Source organism: Pleurodeles waltl, chromosome 6 (assembly GCF_031143425.1).
Source record: "Pleurodeles waltl isolate 20211129_DDA chromosome 6, aPleWal1.hap1.20221129, whole genome shotgun sequence".
Taxonomy (NCBI): Eukaryota; Metazoa; Chordata; class Amphibia; order Caudata; family Salamandridae; genus Pleurodeles; species Pleurodeles waltl.
Genome location: NC_090445.1, coordinates 1,666,761,806 through 1,666,786,478, shown reverse-complemented (window position 1 = coordinate 1,666,786,478; position 24,673 = coordinate 1,666,761,806).

The window sequence follows — 24,673 nt, the reverse complement described above, 5'->3', positions numbered from 1 at the left end:
AACAGTAGGCCACTGCTAACTGCATTCCCACATATCCTACACAAGGACATGCACACATCTATTTGTCACATACATAAGCACCAAACAATAGGAAAGGATGCTCCAAACTCCTGCCATGTTGATGACAAAAAGTACAATAGCCCGGAGAAGGTGACAGGAAACACTCATGTCACACTGGAAGCAGGTCCACAATGCACACTTCATCAAGTGACACCTGTTCCAATGGAGTCAAGGAGGTATCATTGATGTTGCGTAGATAGGCCACACATGTGGCATGGAAATAAACACTGTAGACATCATGTGCAAGATGTCAGGGAGAGATGTCCCCAAAATGCACAACACTATGAATCAGCAAGCCCCAGGGTGATCCCTACAAATGTTTGACACCCCTTAAAATTACATATTCTGAGAGCTTCAATACAAGCCATTAGTCCTTTGCATGCAGGAGAGACACAGATGTTGCAAGGACTTGTAGACGGCCCTCAACATGTAGGCCAATGGGAAGCTACATCACTGTCCCCATTTTGCTCATGCAAACCCAGATGTGTGTCTGTGGATGAATGCCTGTACCCAAACACATGTGGTTGAAACATAACTGCGAGTCACTCCATGATGCATGCCAAAAGTTAGGGCACAAACCTTAAGCATTACACATGTGCAGTGCCCTTTTCAATATGATGTCACATCAAGGGCATAGATATTCACATTGTGGTTTTTAACTCTAGGCCTGTCATGTCCCATACTGCTACTGCAGTTGTACATGCCAAATGACATGCTACGATGCATGAGGGAATGTGTCAGCCAATAGACAATGGTGACACACTCCTGTATGTGGCACAACATGAAAAATATCCCCTATGTGAATGTTCAATTCCACAATGCACATATATATGTGAGGGAATACAGCCATCATCCCATCAACATTCATGAAACAGCAGCTCATATGTGTATACTATAGAGAAAGAGACACATGCTGACATGTATGCACAAGGAATGTTGGCAACAGTCATGGCACATTCATCATGTCAATGGAAGTCTCCACTTACCAAGGGAAAATAGTGAGCCATAGCTGCATCCAAAGGACAATGTAAGCCCTGTCACATGTATGTTAGACATCTTCACATAAGAGACTGGAGTGAGGCACCAGAACCCATCAAACACTGAAGAAAATCAGCTTCTGGGTGGCAGATGCCATCATACACATTTACACAGACACATGGCTGAAGACAGTGATCCATCACCTACTTACTCTTGTCCTGGAACACTGAGGAGTAGTGGTCAGTTACATAGAAATTACACGCACTACAACAACAAACAGTACAAGATTGATACCTGTACACAGCCATATTTGGTCCTTTCAGAGCTAGTGGTTTGAGGATTCCTAGGTCCCTGGTACCAACTGACAAGGCACATCAGTATAAATCACGACATGTCAACACAAACAATCACTCATCCACTGTGTGACACGTGGCTCATCCCTAGTTGTCAGGGGGAGCTGTCAGAACCTCCCTGAAGAACTTGGCAATGGGACGAGCAGGAATATGCCGTTACTCATCTCCTTGTGGCTGTTGTGCTGCCCTCATATGCCTATCAAGCTCCAGACAGGCCAACGCCAGAATGCCAGGCCATTGGGGGGAGGGGTCATTGTCTGACAGGCACCCCGTCCACACTGGGAGGAAAGCCCCAGCTGGGTCTTGGCAATCTTCTGGGCCCAGCGTCTCAAGTCCTCCCACCTCTTGCGACAGTGTGCACCCGCCGGCTGTGGACCCCCAGGGTCCACACCGTCTTGGCGATTGCTCTCCATATCCCTTTCTTTTCATGGGAGTTGACCTGCATGGATGCAAAAGGCAAATCAAGAGATCATGTTCACTAGTTCCATCACAAATTGTAGAGTCACATACATGTCAGTTACATCAAGATTAGCCTGTCCCATTTTGCCATTACTCCCCAAGTGTGGCATATACAAGCCAATGAGTACAGGGCCATGACTACAGACATACATTTCCCAATCTGCAGGACAATCTACCACCCTGCTCAGGCCCTCCAATATCTAGGCAAGCTTACGGACATCTTGTGGGACATGCTCTAGCAACCGGATTGAAATGTGAGCCACTATGAGACACATCACACCTCGGTGGCTTCTGGAAGGTAGACTCCTTAGCCGGGAATGGACCAACCAACACATTCACATTGTGAGAATGACTTTCTGCAAACAGTCCCTACAGGCTGCTGTCAGAGTACAAATTCATACATCACACATGGGGAACAATGAAAGGACTGGCATGGTATGTACAGAAAGTGTCTACCATATCCATGTGTTGAAATTTGCAAGAACAAATGCAGATTCATGCCACTTAGGGGGTGGGGTTCTGTGTTATGTATCTGCACCACAGAACATGCTTTGGACATATGTGTCCATCCTATAGAAATGGCATCCAACGAAAAATGCATGCATTGTCCAGTTTCTGCTATGTGACCAAGCTACTGAGTCAAATATCATGATCTCCCAGGAATCAACAACACAGTGGAAATATCAGTTATGTAATGAGCCAGCACAGGACAAATAGGACCTGTGTGAAGGTGACAACAGGGCTGTGGGAGTAAGGGACCTGTCAGGAGCCAGAGAGACACATTGACAATAATGCTAAGTGCACATCTGTCACAGAGCAGTAACCCACCCCTATACCCATTCCCAATCTGGTCAAAGGAATGAGGCATTCTGGGCAGCATATTACACCAGAGCACCATATTGGCCACATGATAGGATTTGCAGGGCACAGTGCAACAGTTTCATAGCCACAGTGACTTCCCCTCAGCCAAGACTAGGATACATGTGACAGGCCCAGGTCCCTGCAGACTGACCAGACAAACTACATGACACCACATTCCCATCACTTCCATGCATTACAGTACATCATGTAGCCACCAACAATTTGGCATGAGGTGTGTGTGTTAACCTTAAGGGCAGAGAGAGTGATGATATGCTTTCCAAACAACACTTTAACAAGGGCAGATGTGTGAACTAATGTCTGTGGCAACATACACATACCTCTCACAACTCACACATACACCTTGCATACTCAGCTCATACTGCCATGCACATACATGCTGTCTCACATATACAGCATTGATGAGGAAAAAGATGACAGTGGGTGGCAGTGATGTCACCTCACCTAGTTCTGTGCATCTAACACGAGGTGGATGAGGGAACACAAAAAAACAAACATACCACAATGTAAGTGAACTCAACATATGGCACTGGCCACCAATACCTGCACATTGACTTTACCATTGATGCCACACAGACTGCAACAAGAGGCACATGGGTATTCAATCTGGCACACATGGGCATAATCTAGCCTGTGAGGAGGGAAAGGATGGTGAAGTACAGAGGAAACTGTCCACATGAGTCACTTACCTGCTCCTCTGGTGCACCATAAAGCTGTCCGTACAGGAGTAGGAACTCAGTCAACAACTTCCACAACTCATCTGGTGAGAAGGCAGGGGTATTATCACCTGATGGGCATGGCATGATTGCTCCCAGAGGTGGTACACAGCAGCTCAATAGTGGAGGTCTTGCTTGCAGCTGTGCTGAGAGTAGAGAGAGGGATTTTTCAGAACATGACGGTCACGTATGCAGTCGTCACTGCTGGCGGACACAGCCATTGGCCCTCGACTGCCACTGGCAACAATATTATCCTATGGCTGTGTCCCCCGAGGTTGCAACCATCTACCGCCATGATGGCTTCAGCTGGCAGTTGCGGGTAGTTTCTAAAGTCCAGTGGAGTAGGTCAGGCAGCCACCATTTTAGAGGCCTGAAATGCAGGATTGGGCGCTGGAAACTGCATCACACCTCAGAAAATGTTGTTTTGAGAACAAAAACCTTCTCATATTGTTTTGCCATGTTGGTCCTACTACTCAAACACCATTTATAGTATGTTGCTGGGCACATATTTGAATTTACAGTGGGGCACAGTCCACCCCCATCCATGGTAATTTTAGCACTCAGGACATCCAGCCACATTCCGAGTGCCATTTGTGATGCACAATTTTGCTTTCGGTTCAGATACATAATTTGTACACGTGTGGCAAACTAACAGGGTAACACATGACCCTTGTGTTTTTAGCAGTTGTGATGTGTGTTGTTTGCCATGTCCATCCCTTTTAAATTGTCATGTCATGTTATCCTTGACATGCATGAGGTATCTTGCTGTGGACACAATTACTGATGTCAGAACTAATTTCTTGTGATATATAGGTACCCAGAGAGAGAGAGGATGCAACAACCACCTGTCTGCTGTCCACTGCCAGACATTCAGACCATGAAAGAAAGACATATTATCCTCCTTAACCGTCTGAATCTGCGAGCAATAGTTGACTTATGTCATCAATTGGAGTCAGATATGATGTCACCTATTAGTTATCCTACCAGCATACCACCCATTGTACAAGTCATGTCAGTGTTGGACTTCCTAGCCACAGAGTCCTTCCAACATACAGGAGCCCAAGCTGGTGGAATGTCCCAACCTATGTTCAGTCTGGTGTTGAAGAATGTCCTCTCAGCAATGTTGAAACACATTGACAGTTACACCCAATTTCCCCAATGTGAGGATTTAGCCCATGTGGAGGCTGACTTTTATGGTTTTGCATGCATCCCACATGTGGTGGGAGCTATTGATGGCACACATGTTGGCTTGGTCCCACCGCATGCCAATGCACAATTATACCACAGCAGAAAGAACTTCCATTCCATCAACGTCCAAGTTGTATGTTTGACAGACCTATACATTTCACCACTCTGGGCCTGTATTCCGGGTTCAGTCCACGATGCCTTCATAATGCAGATCAGCACTATCCCCCGATTGTACCCAGAGAGGGCTTGGCTGGTCTGTAAGTTGCATCTGTCCTGTTTGTGTGTGTGCAATGTCTGGTGAAACAAATCTGATAAGAGGGACTCATATTTCCACATACGTACCATTTCTTAACAGGAGACTCTGCATTTCCAAACAGCCTTTGGTTGTTGATGCTAATCAGGAATCCGGACTATCGGACTGAAGCCTAGTCTGCTTCAACAAGGCCCATGTAAGAACAAGGTGGATAGTGGAGCAGGCTTTTGGGCTCCTGAAGGCCAGATTTCGCTGTCTGGACCGCACTGGTGAAGTACAGGGGAAACTGTGAACATGAGGCACTTACCTGCTCCTCTGGTGCACCATAGAGCTACCCAGCTGGTAAGGTGTGTGAGATAAGTGAGGCCTGGTGCATGCGCCACAATATTGCCCTGCCGAGGAATAACCCATACATCCCAGAGGAGGGGGAGCCTGAAGTGCCACTAGGTGAGAATCTTGAAATGCCAAGAGAGCATGACAGTGGTGAAGAGGAAGGAGATGGCTTGAGGAAAGATCTCATCAATAGCTATTTTTCTTGAGTTTAAGTATGTCATGTGATGAAATGACTGTACAATGTAATGACTGTGACTGTACGAAGAACTGTAGTTGTCGGAATGTGTGGAGTTGAGTGATTTGGCAAAACACTGGGTAGCTAATGCTCTCCAATATTCATCCAAAGGGTGCTTGAAGAGTTAGACCTTGACATATCCTCACCTTGATGTAGCTGCTTTGTTTGTGTCAGTCTCATTGAAATGTAAACTAATTTCCAGATACTTGCTACTTGATTTGTGTGTTAGGTATGTTTTCAAGTCTTTACTTCTTGTTTTGGCTTTGTCCTGGTACCTTCACCGTGACACCCTCATGTGGGCATTTTAGAGTTCTGACATTGGCAGGTACCTGATGTTATTCTGTCATGTGACGTGGACATGAATTGTTCCAAGTAATGTAGGTCACAGATTTGGGGTGTATGAGACCTGTCCCAAGGCAGCTTGACCAGTGTTTGGGTGGAAGGTCTGAATTGCACAATGTACTTGTTTTTTGTGCAGTGGTGGGACTATTTCATCATGTGTGTGATTATGAGGGCATGGAATATGTTGTCAACAAGTGCAAGCCAGGCATTCACCCTTCACATAAGCTGAACACTCTTCTTGAATGACCTGTATGTAGTTGTAGATGTATTTCATCATTGCATGCCACGGCACCTGTGCCACAACACTGATATATGTTTGTGTCATACCACCTGATGCCTGGTCATTGGATTATGATAGACCTGTGATCAGGGACTGCTGCACTGCCCCCTGTCTATATTTTGGTTTACTTGCATAACTTGGTTTTGGTATGTGATAAGGCTCAAGCTGGTTACATCAACCACTTCTCTGTTTTCCTATGCTACAGGAGAATGTCTCACAAGGCCCTTCCTTCTGTGGTCTGGGGGACTGTACATCCGTATAGCTACCTTGACACAATATGAGTCCGTCATTCTTGGCAATGACAGTGCAGACAGTTCAACAGCCTATGTGCTGCACGGTGAAATAAAATGTTTGATGTGATCAGACACTTGTACCAATGTGCTTGTCTGTGTTGGTAGTAATCCTTAGCAGGATACTGTCCCTGTGACATATCCCACCTTACACTAGTATTGTGTCTTCAACATTTGAGTCACATGATCTTACATCTCTACATAGCAATAATTGAAAGAGTAGCAATTTGTGCACAGAGTAAAAAGTAAGGAACATGACGGAACAGAGAAGTGAAGGTTTCAGTCATGGTGGATGAAATCATAGTAGTAGATGCCACAGCATTCTAAGTCCAAAGTTCAGTGTACTCCTCCCATGGGAAATGAAAGGTTCATGCTCCGCAAGATGTACAGGTGTATCCCCACAGAAACAAGAAGAACAGTCATCCAGGCCATCGTCAGTAGCAGACTTGACCACGTAAACGCCCTCTACGCGGGAGCCCAGGCCAAACTCCTCAAACTACTGCAACGTATACAAAACGCTTCTGCTCGCCTGATCCTCGAAGTACCCTGCCACCACCACATCACTCCCCACCTGAGAGACCTACACTGTCTCCCCGTCAACAAAAGGATAACCTTCAAGCTCCTCACCCACGCACACAAGGCACTCCACAACACCGGTCCAGCCTACCTCAACAGACGACTCACCTTCTACACCACGAATCGCCAGCTCCGCTCAGCCCGCTCAGCCGACCCCGGCCTCGTCACCACCCCTCGCATCCAAAGAGTGACCACCGGCGGCAGATCCTCCTCCCACCTCGCCGCCAAGACCTGGAATACCCTTCCCTTGCTCCTACGACAGACCCAAGACCTGCTGACCTTCAGGAGGCTACTCAAGACCTAGCTGTTTGAGCAGTAGAAGCACCCCTCAGCGCCTTGAGACCCTCACGGGTGAGTAGCGGGCTTTGCAAGTGTACTGATTGATTGATTGAAGAACAGTCAACAGAGTGAATACTGGCAGTGGTCAGTGTCTGGTCATCTGTACATCCTGAATTCTTAGCTGGACGTCCCCGTTTGAGTGTGTGTGTGTAGGTGGGGGGCGGGGAGTTGCTGCTACAGAGGCAGCAGTGTCTGTGGCGGGTTCTTCCCCTGACAGGGCCTCCCGTACAGTGGCTTACACTGATGAAGAAGGGCTTGGTGTTGCTGCACCAAAGGAAGGGGTTGAGTGTTGCTGACAATCCCTGATCAGGGTACTGCTGTTCCTCAACACCCCTGTTAGGGAGGCCGGGTCCGTATTCGTGGCCTCCCACTGTTGAAGCATATCCCTATGGATGTCCCTCTGCAGCTGCTTGATCTCCAGGAGTTCTGCAAGTAGCATGCCCATCTCGCCTTGGGAATCCTGGTAGACCCCCAAGACTTGGCTGATGGTGTCCGGCCAGGAGCATCCCCAGCAGCCTCACATGTGGCCCACATTATCTCTCTCATGCACCCTACCCCACAGGCCTGTGCTTTTGCCACAGGGTGCCCCCTAATACTTGTTCCAGGACCATCATTGTCCAAGGTGTTGTGCTGCGACTCAGGATCCTAGACTGGGGGGGCACAAGATGGTTCCCACTGTCCTGGGGACACAGGTTGGGGGGTGAATGACTGCCTGTGATGTCGAGACAACCAGGCTTGGAGGTAATGAAGTAGCCACAGTGAGACTCACTCTAGGGGTCTGACCAGATTGTCCAGATGGATCTGAACTGTCCTCCACGTCCAGATGTCCAGGAGTGTTGTCATCACTGAGGGCTTCATCCAGGGGAATAGTGGCAGTCTCTTCTGTGGACTCTCTGTGCCCAGTGGCAGCTCGAGCTGTTGATGTGAAAGATACAATGTTACAGGTTGCACTGTGACATCTACCTCCAAAAGTTTACAGTGCCATTTCTGAAAGTCCTTATACATAGTTGATTTGCAGGTTATCCTATTGTAACAGGTACCCATGCTATTGGTTGCATTGACCTGACATTTGTGAAGCATGCTAATTCCATTGGAGTCAAGGAGCTGCTGCCTTTATCAGTTCATTTGCACTTAAGAGGATGGACAGAGAATGCCATCTTTCCACCAGTGCAGGCAAAACAGTGACTGGGCGGGATGTGGCTTTGACCATTTTGAGGCCTAGTTGATTGTTATGCAGGCAGACCCAGGAGTTTGTTATATAGGCACTTGGAGTCATCATGTGGTCAGTGCATTGTGAACGTGTCTGCAGCCAATACCATTCTAGTGAAACATTATGAGGCCTTGTTAATCATTTAGGTTGAATACTGGGTGAGCTGTCCTTCCTGTCCTCAGTAGTTTCATCTTGAGTTAGCTGGTCAAGATGGAGCTAAGTGGGTAGCCACATCTCTGGGCTGGGCATGATCTGTATCTTTGTCCTTCTCAGGTGAGTATACATCAATTGAAAGTGAGCAGGCAAGGGTTTTCAGTCAAGTGACAACTGCACTGCATTTTGGAGTTACATGAACAGTGCCTTCTGGGAGTTCATTTAGGTCACTCCCCTAGTTCCCAACACTAGCCAAGAGTAAACTTCCATTGTGAGTTAACGAACAAGGGTATATGAACAATTGTACACTGGGCATGTGTTTGTAGTCGGTTAGACAGAGCCTCCTGGCCTTAGCAGTCATGTCACTCATGGGGAGAGGTTCACTCTCCTCCTCCACCCAATCATCAGTTACTAGAAGCATGGTTGGCTCAGACCTCTTTAGGTGGGGCTTGAGGGGACTGACATTCTCAACTCTCAATGAGTTTCTGGGAGTTTTGAGGTCCATCAGGTAGATGACATCACTCTTGCCCTTCTTCAGCTCATAAGGCACAGACCAGTGGTTTTGCAGGGCAGCGGGCTCCACGGGTCCATTACCAACACTTTTTTTGCCAGACTGAAACTCAACCAGAGTGGCATTCCGGTCAAATCACCATTTCATGTCCTCCTGGCTTGCTTCCAGATCTCCTGGACAGGTTTCCAGAAGCGTGCTGTTTGGTTGCAAAGTGCCAGCATGTAGCTGACCACATCCTGGGAGGCCTCCCTGGGAGCTTGCTCCCTACCCTCCATCACCAAACTGAAAGGTCCTCTCACAGGGTGCCCATACAGAAGTTCAAAGGGACAGAAGTCAAATCCCTTCTGGGATACCTCCCTAAAGGCAAATAAGGGGCTTGGCAGAAGAATGTCCCACTTCTGCCACATGGGTTCTGAAAGACCCATTATCATGCCCTTAAGAGCCCTGTTGAACCATTCAATAATCCCATTGGTTTGAGGGTGGAAAGGAGTGAATAACTTGTAGGTTACCCTATACTCTTTCCACATGGCCTTCATGTACCCTTACATGAAATTGGTACCCCAGTTGGATACCACCTCCTTGGAGAACCCCAAAAAGGGGAAAATCCCCTTTAGTGCCTTGGCCACCATGACCACAGTCAGCATTCTCAGATGGAAAGCCTCTGCGTAGCGGGTGGCATGGTCCACCAAGAGCAAGATGAACCTGTTGCCCAAGGTTGTCTTGGAGTCCAGAGGCTCTACAATGTCAATGCCCAGCCATTCAAAAGGGTGTCAACTACAGGAAAAGGTTGTGGTAGAACCTTGCACTTCCATCCTTACTTGCTACTGGACTGGAAGGTAGGACCGGACCTGCAGAATGCATCTGAGGCCTTCCTCATTTGAGGCCAGTAAATGTGGGTAACAAGCCTGTCAAAGGGCTTGTTTTGCCTCAAATACCCTACCAGGGGTACATCTTGAGCCAGCTCCAGTAGGAAGGTCCTGTAGCACTGAGGGACCACAAACACACATTTTACTCCTGGCTCAGGAACCTTAGCTCACTATACAATGCACAACAATGCACACGGCAACAACGCACATGACAGCATCATCAAAGAACTCGCCAACCCCAAGTTCTGCTGCACAGACCCCCTCGCCCCCGCTCACAAGACCTCTGTGACTCCCTCGCCACCTTTTTTCACCGCAATATCATGGACATCCACGGCAGTTTGGCCTCCCCGACCACCGCTGCCAACACCAACCCCAACGCACCCAACCACACCAACTTCCTGATCGCCAACTGGATGGAGGTAAGCCGCCTCTAACTGAACTTGGGTAAGACTGAGATCCTCATCCTCGGCTCCAACAGATCAGCATGTGATGACTCCTGTTTGTCTGCCACACTCGGAGCCGCTCCAACTCCCACCACCCACGCACGCAACCTCGGCTTCATACTGGGCTCATCACTCACCATGACACTGCAAGTCAACGCTATCTCATTCTCATGTTTTAACACCCTACTCATGCTTCGCAAGACCTTCAGATGGATCCCCATCGAAACCAGGTGGACAGTCACCCATGCCCTCGTTAGCAGTAGACTGGACTACGGCAATGCACTCTACGCGGGAACAACGGCCAAACTCCAGAGGAAACTTCAGCAAATTCAGAACGCCTCCGCATGCTTCTTCCTTAACCTCCCTCACCACGAACACATCACAGCCCACCTCAGAGACCTTCACTGGCTACCTGTCAACAAGAGGATCATCTTCAAACTCCTGATCCATGTTCACAAGGCTCTCCACGACGCAGGCCCTGCCTACCTCAACGAGTGTCTCAGCTTCCACGTTCCCACCCACCAGCTCCGCTCCGCTCCACCAACCTCGCCCTCTCCACCGTCCCCCGCATCCACCGTACCACAACCAGCGGCAGATCCTTCTCCCACTTCGCCGCCAAAACCTGGAACTCCCTCCCCATCACCCTACGTCTGACCCAGGACCTCCTGACCTTCAGGAAGCATCTCAAGACCTGGCTAGTCGATCAGTAGCACCCCCCCAGCGCCTTGAGACCCTATCAGGTGAGTATCCCGCTTAACAAGTGATTGATTGATTGATACAGGAGACCAATCTCCCAGTAAATCAAGTGATCACCAGAGGTGTCGCCAGCTGCCTGGGCCTCGACCTGCTGCCGTAGGCCCACAAGAGTAGAGCATTCCATCTGTGCTCTGCAGAACTCCTCCATGGTGGGAGTTCAGGTAGGTTCCCCAGTTTGGCCACATCCTCCTCTGTAGGCTCTGAGGTGTCCCCTTCAGGGTCAGCCTCCTCCTGAACCGTGGGAGTTTCAGGGGTGGGTTTCCCATGTCTCCTGCCCTTCCTCTTCTTGGCAGGCTCCTGGGCCATTCTTCCAATCTCCAGGTCCTCCTGACTACCCTCTTGGGCTGCCATGGACCATATGGTCAGGCACACCTACTCAGGCAACCCTAACATCTCTAAGTGGGACCTGAGCTCCATCTCCGTCTAGGAGTTATGCTTCAGGTCAATGCCAAGCAGACAATCCACAGGCATGGATGGACTCACAGCTACCTTCAAGAAACCTGAGACCCCCCCATTCAAAGAGAACCAGACCCACTAGGTAGTGACTCTCATGGTTGTCAGCTGCAATAACTTGGTAGAATGTATTCAGAACTACCTGCTCTGAGGACACTAGATGACATCTGACAGTTGTCATCCTGGCTTCAGTATCTCTCAGAGCCTCCACCCTCTGCCCATTGATGGTGACCCACTGCCTATACTTCTGAGTGTTGCTGGGCATGAGGGTCCTATGAACCATGTCTCTGTCACCCATGCACACTAGAGTAACTTGTACTCTGTCCCCAACGCTATCTGGGACAATCTCCTCCCCAAGTGCCACACTAGCCAGCCCCATTGACTGCCCACCGGTGGGGGGCTGTGCCCTCTTGGGACACTTGATATCCACCTTGAATTGCCCTTCCTGCTGGCATTTATATGGGGTGTCTTCCCTGAAGACTGACTATCAGGGAACCAACACTTTTTCTTTTCAGCTGGGGGATGAGAGCCCTGACCCGAGGAACTAGTTTGGAGCCCTATAAAGAACCTCTTGCTTTTGTTTTTATCTTCCCCCTCCTTCTTCTGATGGGGTCACAGCCCACCCTTGTGGTGATCTGACCGCTCCCCAGTTACCTTCTTATGGACCTTCGTGCTGACCCAATTGTTTGCCTCCTTAGCAAGCTTCCTGAGGTCAGACAGCTTACTGTCAATCAAGTATTGATGCAGATCTGCCAAACAAAGACTGAACATGAACAATAATGTTGTACAGCCTCTGATCGTCTTTTACTTCCCTGCCCTTAACTCATCCAGCCAGTGTCTTGCAGAAAGAATCAACACAATCCACCCAGATCTGTTGGGCCAGCTTCTGGCTGTCCCTAAACTTCTACCTGTACCTTTCTGGGGCCAAACCATATTTCCTTGTAAGGGCCTCATGGATGGGATGATACATCATCCTCTCCTTCTTCTCTAGGGCCAGTAGGGTGTCCCTCCCCCCTCGCTAGGGATGTGCCTTTACAGAGAAGCTCTCAAATCCTTCTCAGGGATTCTGTGCATCTATTAGGTAATCTCATAAACCAAACACCACTTATCAATATTGTCTCTACAACAAAGTCAGGCAGCAGACCTACGAATGTGGACCCTCTTGTCTCCTGAGGGCACTGAAAAATTGCTGCTACCATTACCTCTGGACTCCACTTGCTTAGCTCTGATGTCCAGTTGTTTAAGACTTAGTTCATGGGCCATCCTTCTTTCTTCCATTGATAATTTCTTCTCCTCTAAGTCCCTCTCAGCCCTTTCATTTTTCAATTTTAATTTAGCAAACTGCAATTTGAGCTTTTCTCCCTCCTGTCCTCCAACTCCTCTGGAGACAGGCTTCTGGAAGACACACTGCATGGACTTTTTGGATCTTCTGATTTGAATATTTGACTTTTGTGTATTTTTTCTGATATCACCATCCCTACCGTGGCAAGAAATATGGGAGCTTTATAATGACCGGGAGTGGTCTTCCCAGTTGTTCCTGATATCCAGTTGATGGAACCTTGCCATGTTCAGAATGCCATGTGTATTTATTATTCATCCGAGGCCTTCGCCCAAAGAACATAATATTTTAATACATCCCGACTTAAGAACTACCAGACGCTACACCAAATGCACAGATAGTGCATGCAACAACTAAGTACACTTTTTCAGGTGGATTAAGCTCTTTCGACCATCTCAGGAATACATTTTCTATCTGCCTCTCTAACATAAACAAAAGAGACAACCACTCAAACATTCATCCATGCCATAGTCACTTCACACAACAAAAAGAACCCAATACCTCACAAAATATATGGTTGTAGTGAGTTACAACAGGCCATTTAGAAATGTAAGGAACGGTTTCTTACCTGTAGGTCCAGGTCTCTTGTAGGGGAATTTCCATGATAAGTCATAAGCACTGACTAATCCCGCCCATGTGCGGGGATCTCGGAGCACTTATTCAAAATATCTTAAGTGAAAGTTTTCACCTTTCTTCAAGAAGGCCTGTAAAGACACTTAAAAAAGGGACAGATAATGCAGCCTGTGTATATAGGCTTTGCTGTCTGAACTCTTCCTCATGAATCAAAGAAAGAGTCAGCATATTATAATTTGAGAGTAATTTGTCAACAGAATGAATTTCCCTCACAAACCCCTTTTGCCTGATAGAGATGAGGGAGAGGATGACAGAGTAGCCCCATAGGCTGTCAATGTATGGCTAAAAAAGAGAGTGTGCCTTTAAGAACTCAGAGACCACCAGTATCCCATCATGCACAGGCGGTGGCAGTGGCTTCAGTTATTTTTTTAAGGTGATGTTAGACTTATACTGGGTGTATCAATCCCCCTGTCTATTCTCATGGGGAGGAGGGAGGGTTGCTTATGACTGATCATGGAAATTCCCTGAAGAGAGAACTGGAGTTAGAGGAGAGAAACCATTTCTTCTCTCGTAGGGGATTTTCATGTATAGTCATAAGCACTGAATAGAATAGCAAGCCCATTTATACGGAGAACGGGGAAGAGACAGATGATGAACTGGAAATAATGTGAGCGAATAGCTTTCTGAGGGAAGCCTGTCCCACTCCAGCGTCTGTTCTAGCGTCCGTTCGGGAGGAATTTTAGGTGAGTCCTCATGACTACTTTGTTGGAATGAAACACGGTGTATGGTTTGTTTGGCTGGATTTCTCTAACTCTGCAGGTAGATGCAATAACCGCCAGAAAAGCGTTTTTCCAAGATAAGTGTTAGCGAGAGGCCCTATGATTGGTTTCAAAATGGTCTTGCATAAGGCGTGAAAGAACTATATTTAGCTTCCATGGAGAAGAAGGGGAGGAAAGACTTTCTTCAAACCCTCTAAGAAAATCTTTGATGACAGGGATTCTGAAAAAAGAGGTTTGTGAAGGGCATTTTCTATATGCAGTAAGAGCTGCCAGATGGACTTTCATAGGAGTGAACTGCAATCCAGATTGTGCCAAATGGAGTAAGTATGGAAGAATGACAATTTCCTGACAGGTGGTAGTGTCTTTGTTTCTAGATGAACCCCATATGCAAAATCCCCTCCATTTGAAGCATCTGCGGAGCGTGTGGAAGGCCGTTTTGCTTTTTTAAGAATGTTCATGCAGTCTTGTGGCAGATTTAAGTGTCCTTGCTGCACTGGCTCAGGAGCCATGTTGTCAAACTCAAAGAAGAGAGATTGGGATGAACCATCTGGCCTGCAAATTTCATCAGGACATCTGTTTTGCATGGCAGCTTGAGAAGTGGATGAGTGGACCGGTGAAGGAGGTCCGTGAACCACCAGTGACGTGGCCACTCCGGAGCTATGAGTATCATCGGTTCTTGACTAGGACAGCTTGATGAGGAATGCCAGAATTAGGTGAACTAGCGGAAAAGCACAGAGAAATCAGCTGGACCAGTTGATCCCTAGGGCATTCCCCAGAGTCCCTGGTTGGAAGTACCTCGAAGCAAAGCTTTGACATGTGGCATTTTCTGCAGGTGCAAACAAGTTAATGGCCGGAGTAACCCCCCCTCCCCCCCCCCATTGAAAGATGTCTTGAATGACTTTGTCGTTTAGGACCCACTTGTGGTTTTCTTCGAGGAGTCTGCTGAGAGAATCGGCCTGGGCATGTTGTACTCCTGGAAAATGAGTCACAGTTATCAATAAGTTCCTGGCCAGAAGCCATCTCAAGATTGCTTGGGCTTTGTTAGACAATGGCCTGGACCTCGTTCCTCCCTGCTTGTTGAGGCAGTACTTTGCTGTTATATTGTCCGTCTGAACAAGCATGGTGTTAGAGCCAAATGATGGAAGGAACGCTTCCAGTTCCAGATGAATTGCTTGCAGCTCTAGGGGGTTGATGTGATACGTCGATTATTTCTAGGACCACTTGCCCTGAATTTGTAGGTGGTGCATATGGGTTCCCCATCCTAGGAGAGAGGCATCAGTGACTATGGTTTGAGGAGGAATCTCATGATGGAATGGTGTTCCTGGCAGGATGTTGGTTGGAGAGCACCACCATTTTAGTGACAGTTTTGCATGATGGGATAGCTGAACTTTGTCTTCCCAATTTCCTGTCAGCTTTTCCCATTGATCCTCGAGGCCTTCCTGCAAGGGTCTCATGTGGAGATGGGCATTCGGTGTGAGAAATATGCAGGATTCCATTGATCTGAGGAGAGAGGATACTGTTCTCTGAGAAATTCTAATGAGAGCTTAAGAGGGAAAAGCCAGGAGGGGTTCCATAGCGGTATGAGTACAGCGCCTTGAGACCCTAACGGGTGAGTAGTGCACTATACAAGAGCAAAGTTTACAGTTTACTTCTGAAGGATTGATAAGCGTCTCTCCTCCGAAGGATACACGTTTGCTGGAAGGGTATCGATGAAGGCCCCCAGGTAGTGTATCATTTGTACTGGGATAGAGATTGATTTCGCATGGTTGACATGAAACCCTAATCGTTGCAGGAGGTAGCGAGTCCAAATGTAGTGAAGTTGGGCCTCTTGAAACGTAGACATCTTGATTAGCCAATCGTCCAGGCAAGGATAGACTAATACTTTGTGTTTTTGGAGGTGGGCAGCAACAACTGCCATGCATTTGGAAAATGTTCTGGGTCATGACTTTAGGCCAAATGGAAGCACCAGGTACTGATAATGGTTGTACCGCACTACGAACCTCAATACTTTTCAATGCTTTCTGGCCACTAGTATATGAAGTAGGCGTCTTGAAGGTCGATGGAGCAGAGTCAATCCCAGAGTCAATCCCATTGATGTTGTTGAGGGTAGATCTGGTGTAATGCTAGCATTTGGAATTTTTCTTGCTGAATCCATTTGTTGTCCAGTTTGAGGTCGAGAATGGGTCTGAATTTGTTCCTCTCTTTCTTCTTAACGAAAAAGTACCTGGAAGAAATCCCGGTTCCACGTTGAGCACTGACTGCTTCAGTAATAAGATGTCTACCTCCGCTTGCAATTGTGGAATGTTGAATTTGGAAGGTTTTGGTGGAATAGACAGTGGAGGAGTGGAAACTCTGAGACAATATCCATTGCGAACAATCTTCAGAGCCCAGGATAAGGCCAAATGATTCTCCCTACCGGAGTGGGTAACGGAAGAGGGGAAAGAGATGATTTAGGGCTTTGGTCCTATTGGCTGCTTGCTTCCCTGAGCAGACTGTTGGCTTGATCTTCCTCTAGCCTACTTTCTTTCATAAGGCTGGTAGGACCGATGGGACTGTTGGGACTGTATACCAGTCGGTTGGCGACCCTGTTACCAATGAGGGTCTTGAACACTCTGTGATTAGAAAGGGCATTGGAAAGGCCTGAAAGACTTTGAGTCCTTTGGTTTCTCTAAACCAACAGCTTTTAATGTCTCTAGTTCTGCCTTCATCCTCGCCATTTCGTCGTCGGTGGAGGAAACCGAAGAGGGTGGTGCCTGAGAATGGTAAGTTGAGAATCGTTTGTCGAGACTCTGGTTTTAGAGAGGTGAGGCGAAGCCCTGAGTGTTGTTGGCGAACGTCTTCATGGCAGTATTCATGTGCTGCTAGCAGAAAAGAGCCTGCTGCTGCGCTGATAATTTGCTTTGATACCATAAGGCCTTCATTGAGAATTTCATGAAAGTCCTATCGTTTATCTCCAGGGAGTTGCACAATCAATTGTTGTAGTGATTCCCATAAAGCCCTGTCATAGCAGCCCAAAAAGGCTGTGGTGCTTGCTGCTTTCATTGTATTTGCTGCAGTATTGCAGATGTTTCGACCAACTAAGTCTATTTTACGGCTCTCTTTGTCACTGTGGTAGTCGGAGGTGTAGCATGTTGTTTTCTTGCTGCCACTATCACAACCGAGTCTGGAGTTGGGTCCGTGTGTAGGAAGGCAGGGTCTTGGTTAGGACATCAATACTTTATGACGTCTTGATGTTGCAGCCTTCATCGATGATAGGGTCAAAAATAGGTCCACTGTTGATTCTAAGAAACCTGGAACCAGGGGTAGCATAGGACGTGAGGCTGACCTATGCTGTAAATTTTCTAAGGTGACAGATGTTGTTGGTGTTGACATTGGTATATTTAACTTGTTTGCACCTCTGACTAATACCTTATGAAATGTTTAAATATCATCCACTCGTGAGATGCATTGAGATGGAGAGTCGGAGAGAGTTGTTGAATATCTACCTATGCATGTGGAGGAATTATCAGTGGTATGTCTGGAACGAAACCTGGTATAATGGTATCAGTGATGTGAGTGTCTTGGAGTTGTAGGCGAGTGTCACATACGTTGACGTTGCTTGGAGCGATGTCTAGAATGGGGCCTTGATGGAGAACGAGATCTGGTTCTCACATGGGATGTTGATGGTGGTATTATAGGTGGTGGTGGAGTCAGCTGTGGAGGAGGAAGCCTAGAAGGTATTGGCGTAAGGTCACCTGGTGCCTTCCTTTATGGAGAATAGGTTTGAGAGTAGTCCGAATATGAAGATCTATAGATTAGTCTCCACTTTCTGCGCACTTATTGAGACGAAGAGTCTGAAATAGTAATGGACTTTGATCGTCCTCGCCCCCACCGATCAATCAATCAATATTTGTAAAGTGTGGCTACTCACCCCTGAGGATCTCAAGGCGCCGCGAGGGGAGCCTCATCTGAAGAGCCACATCTTGAGGTTCTTCCTGAAGATTGTGAGCGACGGGCTTTGTCTGAGGTGCAGGGGGAGGTTGTTCCAGCTCTTTGCTGCAGTATGGGTGGAAGATCATCCTCCAGTGGTGGATTTGCGGAATAAGAGGGACGGTGGCCAGGGCCATCTGGGTGGAGCGGAGCGATCTGGTGGGGTGTGAAAGAGACGAGGTGGTTCAGGTAGGCTGGTCCTGCGTTGTGTATAGCCCTCTACGTGTGAAGCTTGAAGGTGATTTGCTTCTCGATCGGTAGCCAGTGAGGGTCTTCAGGTGTTGGGAGATGTGTTCTCTGCGAGGGAGGTCCAGAATGAGTCTGGCGGTGCCGTTCTGGATGAGTTGAAGTTTTTTGATGTTCCTAATTGAGGTGCCGGTGTAGAGGGTGTTGCCGTAGTCGAGCTTGCTAGTGAGAATAAGGCGTGGGTGACTGTCCTGCGACAGTCTGTTGGGATCCATCTGAAGATCTTCTGAACTTTGAGGATTGTGTGCCAGCAGGAGGAGGTGACAGAGTTTACCTGGCGGGTCATGGATAGGAAGGAGTCGAGGATGATTCCGAAGTTGTGGGTGTGCTCAGTCGGTGCAGGGAGGGCGCTGAGGGATGTGGGCCACCAGGAGTTGTCCCAAGCTAAGGTGTCGTTTCCGAAGATGATGAGCTCAGTCGACGACAACATTGAAATTCTCAACATTGACCGGGACCAACGACGTTTTTCAGCCCTTCTTTGACCGGAGCACCCTCCAAAGGCTTAAGACAGAGCCCTGGTAGAGGACTGAGCCTCTCCTTGCCTTTCGTTACTCCTCTGTTCCCTGTCGCGAAGGGTGCACCGGGAAAAGGTCTTGCACATTTGGCACAAGTCTATATGGGTATCAGGAATACAAAATACAATCTCTGTGAGGATCACTCTCTGTGAGGATCAGTCTTGGCCTTTTTTCTACCACAGTCTGGGAACTTATCAAAAAGAGATGGCATTTTTAATAATAAAAAACACAGATTCCATGACAGAAAAAGGTGGAGAAAGACCAAAGATGTTGAGTGAAAGAGTTATCAATGAAATTCAGAAGTGAATTTTCCTGAAAAAAACAGAAAATTGCTCAATGCTCCAGGGTCCTGCCAGTAGGAGCCAGAAAAAAGAACTGAAGCAACTGCCACCAGCTGAGCATGATGGGATACTGCTGGTCTCTGAGTTCTTAAAACCACGCCCTCTTTTTTAGCCATGTAATGGCAGCTTATGTGGGGATTCTGTCCTCCTTTCCCTCATCTCTATCAGGCAAAAGGGGTTTGGGAGCAAGATTCATTCTTCTAACAAATCACTCTCAAATTATTATATACTGACTCTTCCGTTGATTTATGAGGAAGAGTTCAGCTAGCGTAGCCTATATACACAGCCTGCGTTATCTGTCCCATTCCTTAAGTGTCTTTACAGACCTTCCTGAGGAAAGGCAAAAACTTCCACTTAAGAAAATATTTTTTAAAAATGCTCCAGGGTCCCCACACGTGGGCTTTACTATTCAGTGCTTATGACTATACATGGAAATCCCCTACGAGAGAACCCCTACTTCCACAAGCAGGCCATTCTGTGTGGAATACTTGATGGTATATTTGGTTCAGGGAAGGGGCATGTGGGTACCATGAGGTGTCCATCTCTTAGACCACGCTACAGGAGGGCTCCAAAAAAGCACAAGGCTTTTAAACTCTAAAATAGACCATTAGTAATCCTTATGGGATATCTGCCCAACTAGATAGGGTGCAAAGCTTGTCCTGCCTACACTTAGGACTAAAGGAGTCAGGCTGCACTTTGTCCACATTTAATGAGTTTGAACCATCTCTCTCCAATCAGGGGTGGTGACAGCTGCTCAGAGATAGCCAAGCACCAGAGTCCCACTCTTGGGCAACTTAAAACCGTGCCTAGCCCCTTAAGGGGGAGCACACAACTTGCTGCGGACAACAGATAAGCACACTCATCCCAGATGTGCTAGGAGTTCCCCACTGCAGATTCTCACTCAAGATTCAGACCAGTATTTAGTTGACATATCCTCTCAAATGCATTCACATTTGTGACCAATCAAAAACACAAATCATGTATAAAGACGTCAGGATCCGCCCATCAAGTCATCAAGTCCCTCACCCTGTGGCACGATACCCACAGTGCCACTACCTCTGGTACTAGCAGAAGAGTCATGCAATGCAGCAAGACATCTTGTAGCGTTGTGTGCGAGGGAGTAAGCAGACATGCACCATATCTAGTAAGATATGACACATTCTTGCGCTCTACCTGTGCTGGTGCACTGAGTGGTGCCTAGCGCCAAGGCAGGTTCCACTGCGCCATGGTGCCAGGGCGCCTGCATTACAGGCAGGATTGTTTTTGTGCAGGTAGGCAGGAACACCTTAGAAGCATTTTTCTCTTTCTACCTCTGCTGCAGAATTTCTCCTCGTTGCGTCTGGGTGTGGAAGGTGTGGCATTTTGGCACTTTCCTGTGTTTACAACTCACTGTAAATCTGGGAATGAAACAAAATCCATGAATGGATGCATGGAAAGACCCACACTCCACACATGGACCGCCTCCCTGCAGCATGGGCAACATTAAGTTACTTTACATTTACTAACCCACGCAGAGATATGAAAGGTGACTTTGCTTAGTAAATCTCACTTAAGAGATTGCGTTGCTGTGCATGTTGAGAAGGCAACAAAAACCCTTAGTAAATCTGGCCCCAATACTTAATTTGAACCATGGTTGCACTTTGGGCTCACTGACACTAATTTTTTTAGATGGTCTCTTATTGTTCCTCATAGTTTTGACCTACAACAAGAGAGACAAAGGCACACAACAGAGAAAAAGAGGAGGAAGAGAAAAACAGAAAACCTGTGACAAAGGGAGTAAACAGGGATGAAAAGGAACCCGCAAAAGTGAGACAAAGCGGGAGGGAGCGTCAGGTGGTGGACTAAGGAGGCATGAGGTGGAATCAATAATATGAAGCCTCCGTATTTGGCACCATCAATTGTGCGGGCCCCGGGGTTCTGAGCAAAACGTTTGGCCCAACACTTAGGCCCATATTTATACTTTTTAGCACCGCATTTGCGTCATTTTTTATGCAAAAGTGGCGGAAACTTACAAAATGCAATATTTTGTAAGTTTGTGCCGCTTTTGCATCAAAAAATGACACAAATGAGGGGGTTAAAAAAGTATAAATATGGGCCTTATTCTTTTACAAATTAATTACTGGAGACACACACCTGTAATCTGGCAAAATGTACATACCCAAGTCACTCTCATTCCCCCTTCACAGCCATCCTCAAGGGGGCACCTGACACAGTGTAGGTTGAAAGAACCTAACCATCAAATGAAAGGCGCAGACTTCTTTCTAGGGCATCTCTTATGGCAGCTGATATCAGCAAACCTGGTGCCCACAAGCCGCTTCCGACTAGGATCTCAGTTTAGTCAGACGTGGTACTGAACATACAATATGCCAGATCTTTTTATCGCTAGTCTGACAATTCCTTTCAATCTTTCTTCTAAACGTTTTTTTAAAATGTCCCGCCTTCCTCCAGATTGGCAAATCAAATGTTGCCATGATAGTCTGTTCAATTGTCCTATCACTTAGGCCTATCTAAGGCAAAATTCTGAATGAAGTGGAGGCTGAAGGCACCATCCCTTTACCAGGCGCATCTGCCTCCCCAATTGGTACCGCTCGTCTACGTGGGCACAGGACCTGGGCGTATCGAAGGGGCATAGGTTGTCAAACTATAGAAATGGCTTGACACACTTGTGCAAAGGAGGGCTGTGTGAGTGGGTTGGTGAAGGCTGAATGAGAGCCTGTGATAGGCAGAAGATTTGACCTATGCCCTAAACTCACGAAACGGGCAGAGCCTAAGCTACGGCTGCCATAGTCTGCGTTCTCATGGCTCCCAGAATCTGGGCTGCCAATGGAAGTGATCCAGGAATAGCGGCTGCTACACGCCTTGTAACTCCTGGCAGCAGGCATGGCAGATGTTTTTGCTTGGCCTGGGACAAAAACTTCATGTGCCCGCAAAACTTTATTTGGTGCACCCTCGCAGCGGCAGCTCCTGTATCTATGTTTGAAAACATATCTTCTCCACTGAAAGCGAAACCACGGCAGCTCTTGCGCTGTCTAAAGGTATCAGCCGATGTTTGCTGTCTGGTCAATGTTAACCAGAATGGCTTCCTTCAAAAATAAATATCTCCGTTTAAGAGCACGAGTGCGGGGACTGAAAATGCGCAGCGAAAGCTGTGAAACTCGTATCTCTAATCAATTAGGTGGCTGGAAGGAGAAAGTAATCAACGCAGTCAACTCATTTGGTCGAACATAAGATTTGCTGTTTGGTGTGAAGTTATGACACTGGTCCAATTGGGTAAACGTGGTGCAACCTTGACCACACCCTCCTTTTTTTCGCACATGGAAAGCTTTATTTCTGGTCTTATTTGGCATTTATTTTTTAACAGTAAAACTTCATGTGTCCAAGTAAAGATCTTGGTATCTTGGGTGTGGGAATGACTATAAATAGTACACACTGTCCATCTCTTTTGCTGTGAGGCTACTGGAGTGAGTTTGTGGTTTGAAAGTCCATAGTATTCCTACTTTTCCAATTGTTATACTCTCCTGCCCTCCTGTGGCAGTCAAGAAGAATACTTGCTCGATAGAAGCCTCTCAGGCAGAGACGGCCTTTTGGAGATTCAAACAGAAAAAAGAAATTCCCAAAAGTAACAAGTTACTGGGCTTTTTTTAATGTATTGTATTTCATTGCATTGCAGCCTTTTTATAGCGTGTACTACCCTTTGGGGCGCCAAAGCACTTGCTTACATTAGTGGTAAACTCCACCTTGTAGGGTGTGGTTAGACAGATGTTGTCTTTGTTTTGAACCCATGTGGGCAGTGTTTTCACGCGTTGATGTTGTAGTTGTGCTATGGTCACAGCACGTAGCAGTGTGTTGGATGATGAAGTGTGAGGGACAGATGCCTTGGTAGATTTGGACAACTCTGCCGGTCAGTCCCTTTATGATATTTGATATGATATAGTCTCCTTATGTGAGTTCTCCACTGGTTACTCCAACCATGCCAACCTGGCATGACAGAAGTGGAGAGATCTGTTGGGTTGGGCATTTTATTATCATCCCAAGTCTGAGCCTTTGTGAGATGCCAAAGAAGCATTAAAATTATAAAGATATTTGGGACCTGCTGCAGTGAACTCCATTAAATTCCCTTGAATTGTCCAGCAACGTGTGACAGGCCTCTTAAGGCATTCCCTGCCTGTTCGTTTGGTGATGGCTGTGTTTTTTGATTGTACAGTTCTGGTGACAGACAACCTTCAGATGTGCCTTATATGAATTTGAGGAGTATAACATATAATTTGTCGCTGACCACTGTGTATCATGGATTTAGTATTATTGTGGGCCATATTTGTTATATATGTGTTGGACTTGGTCCTCTCTGCAGGGTCACCCCCAAACATTTTGACTTCACCACTCCTAAGCCCATTTTTGTTGGCCTTAGGAACCTGCACACTTTACCACTGCTAACAAATGTTAAAGTGCGTGTGCTCTCTCTCTCCTTTAAACATGGTGAAATTGGCTTACAACCAGTTTGCACATTTAATTTACTTGTAGGTCCCTAGTAAAGTGGTGCAATAAGTGCCTAGGGCCCGCAAATTAAATGCTACTAGTAGGACTGCAGCACTTATTGTGCTACTCACTTAAGTAGCCTTTATAACATGACTCAGGCCTGTTGTTGCAGCCTCTGTGCAGGTTTAAAGTGCCACGTTGACCTGGCAAAATAGGCATTTTGACAAGTCTAAAACCTTTTTTATAATACATATGTATCTCCTAAGGTAGGCCCTAAACAGCCTATAGGATGGAGGTCAGTGTATTTAAAAGTTGGATATGTACTTTTAAGTTGGACATAATAGTGAAAAACGACTAAATTCATTTTTCAATACTGCAAGGAGTACTTCTGCCAAAGAATAACATAACGTTCCTTTATTACATGTAATAAGTGATAACCTTTGATTCGGAATAGGTAGAAATGTCGAGTTTGGGCTCTAACAAAATGTAATTTAAAACTCTTTTTAAAAGTAAAGTTGGATTTTAAGTCAAAATTCTGAAAATGTCAATTTGAAAAAGTTGGCATTTTCTTGTCCTAAGGTGCCTGCAGCCTGTATCCTGGGTCACATTACTAGGTGTAGCTGGCCTTGGTCTATTACTCCCAGACATTAAGACAAAGGGGGACTAGGTGTTGTCAGAATGTGCCATCTCTAGCAGAATAGGGGGTGTAGGTGTCGCCTACCACACTTTCCACTTCAAATGGGATGCTTCAGTGCACGTGCG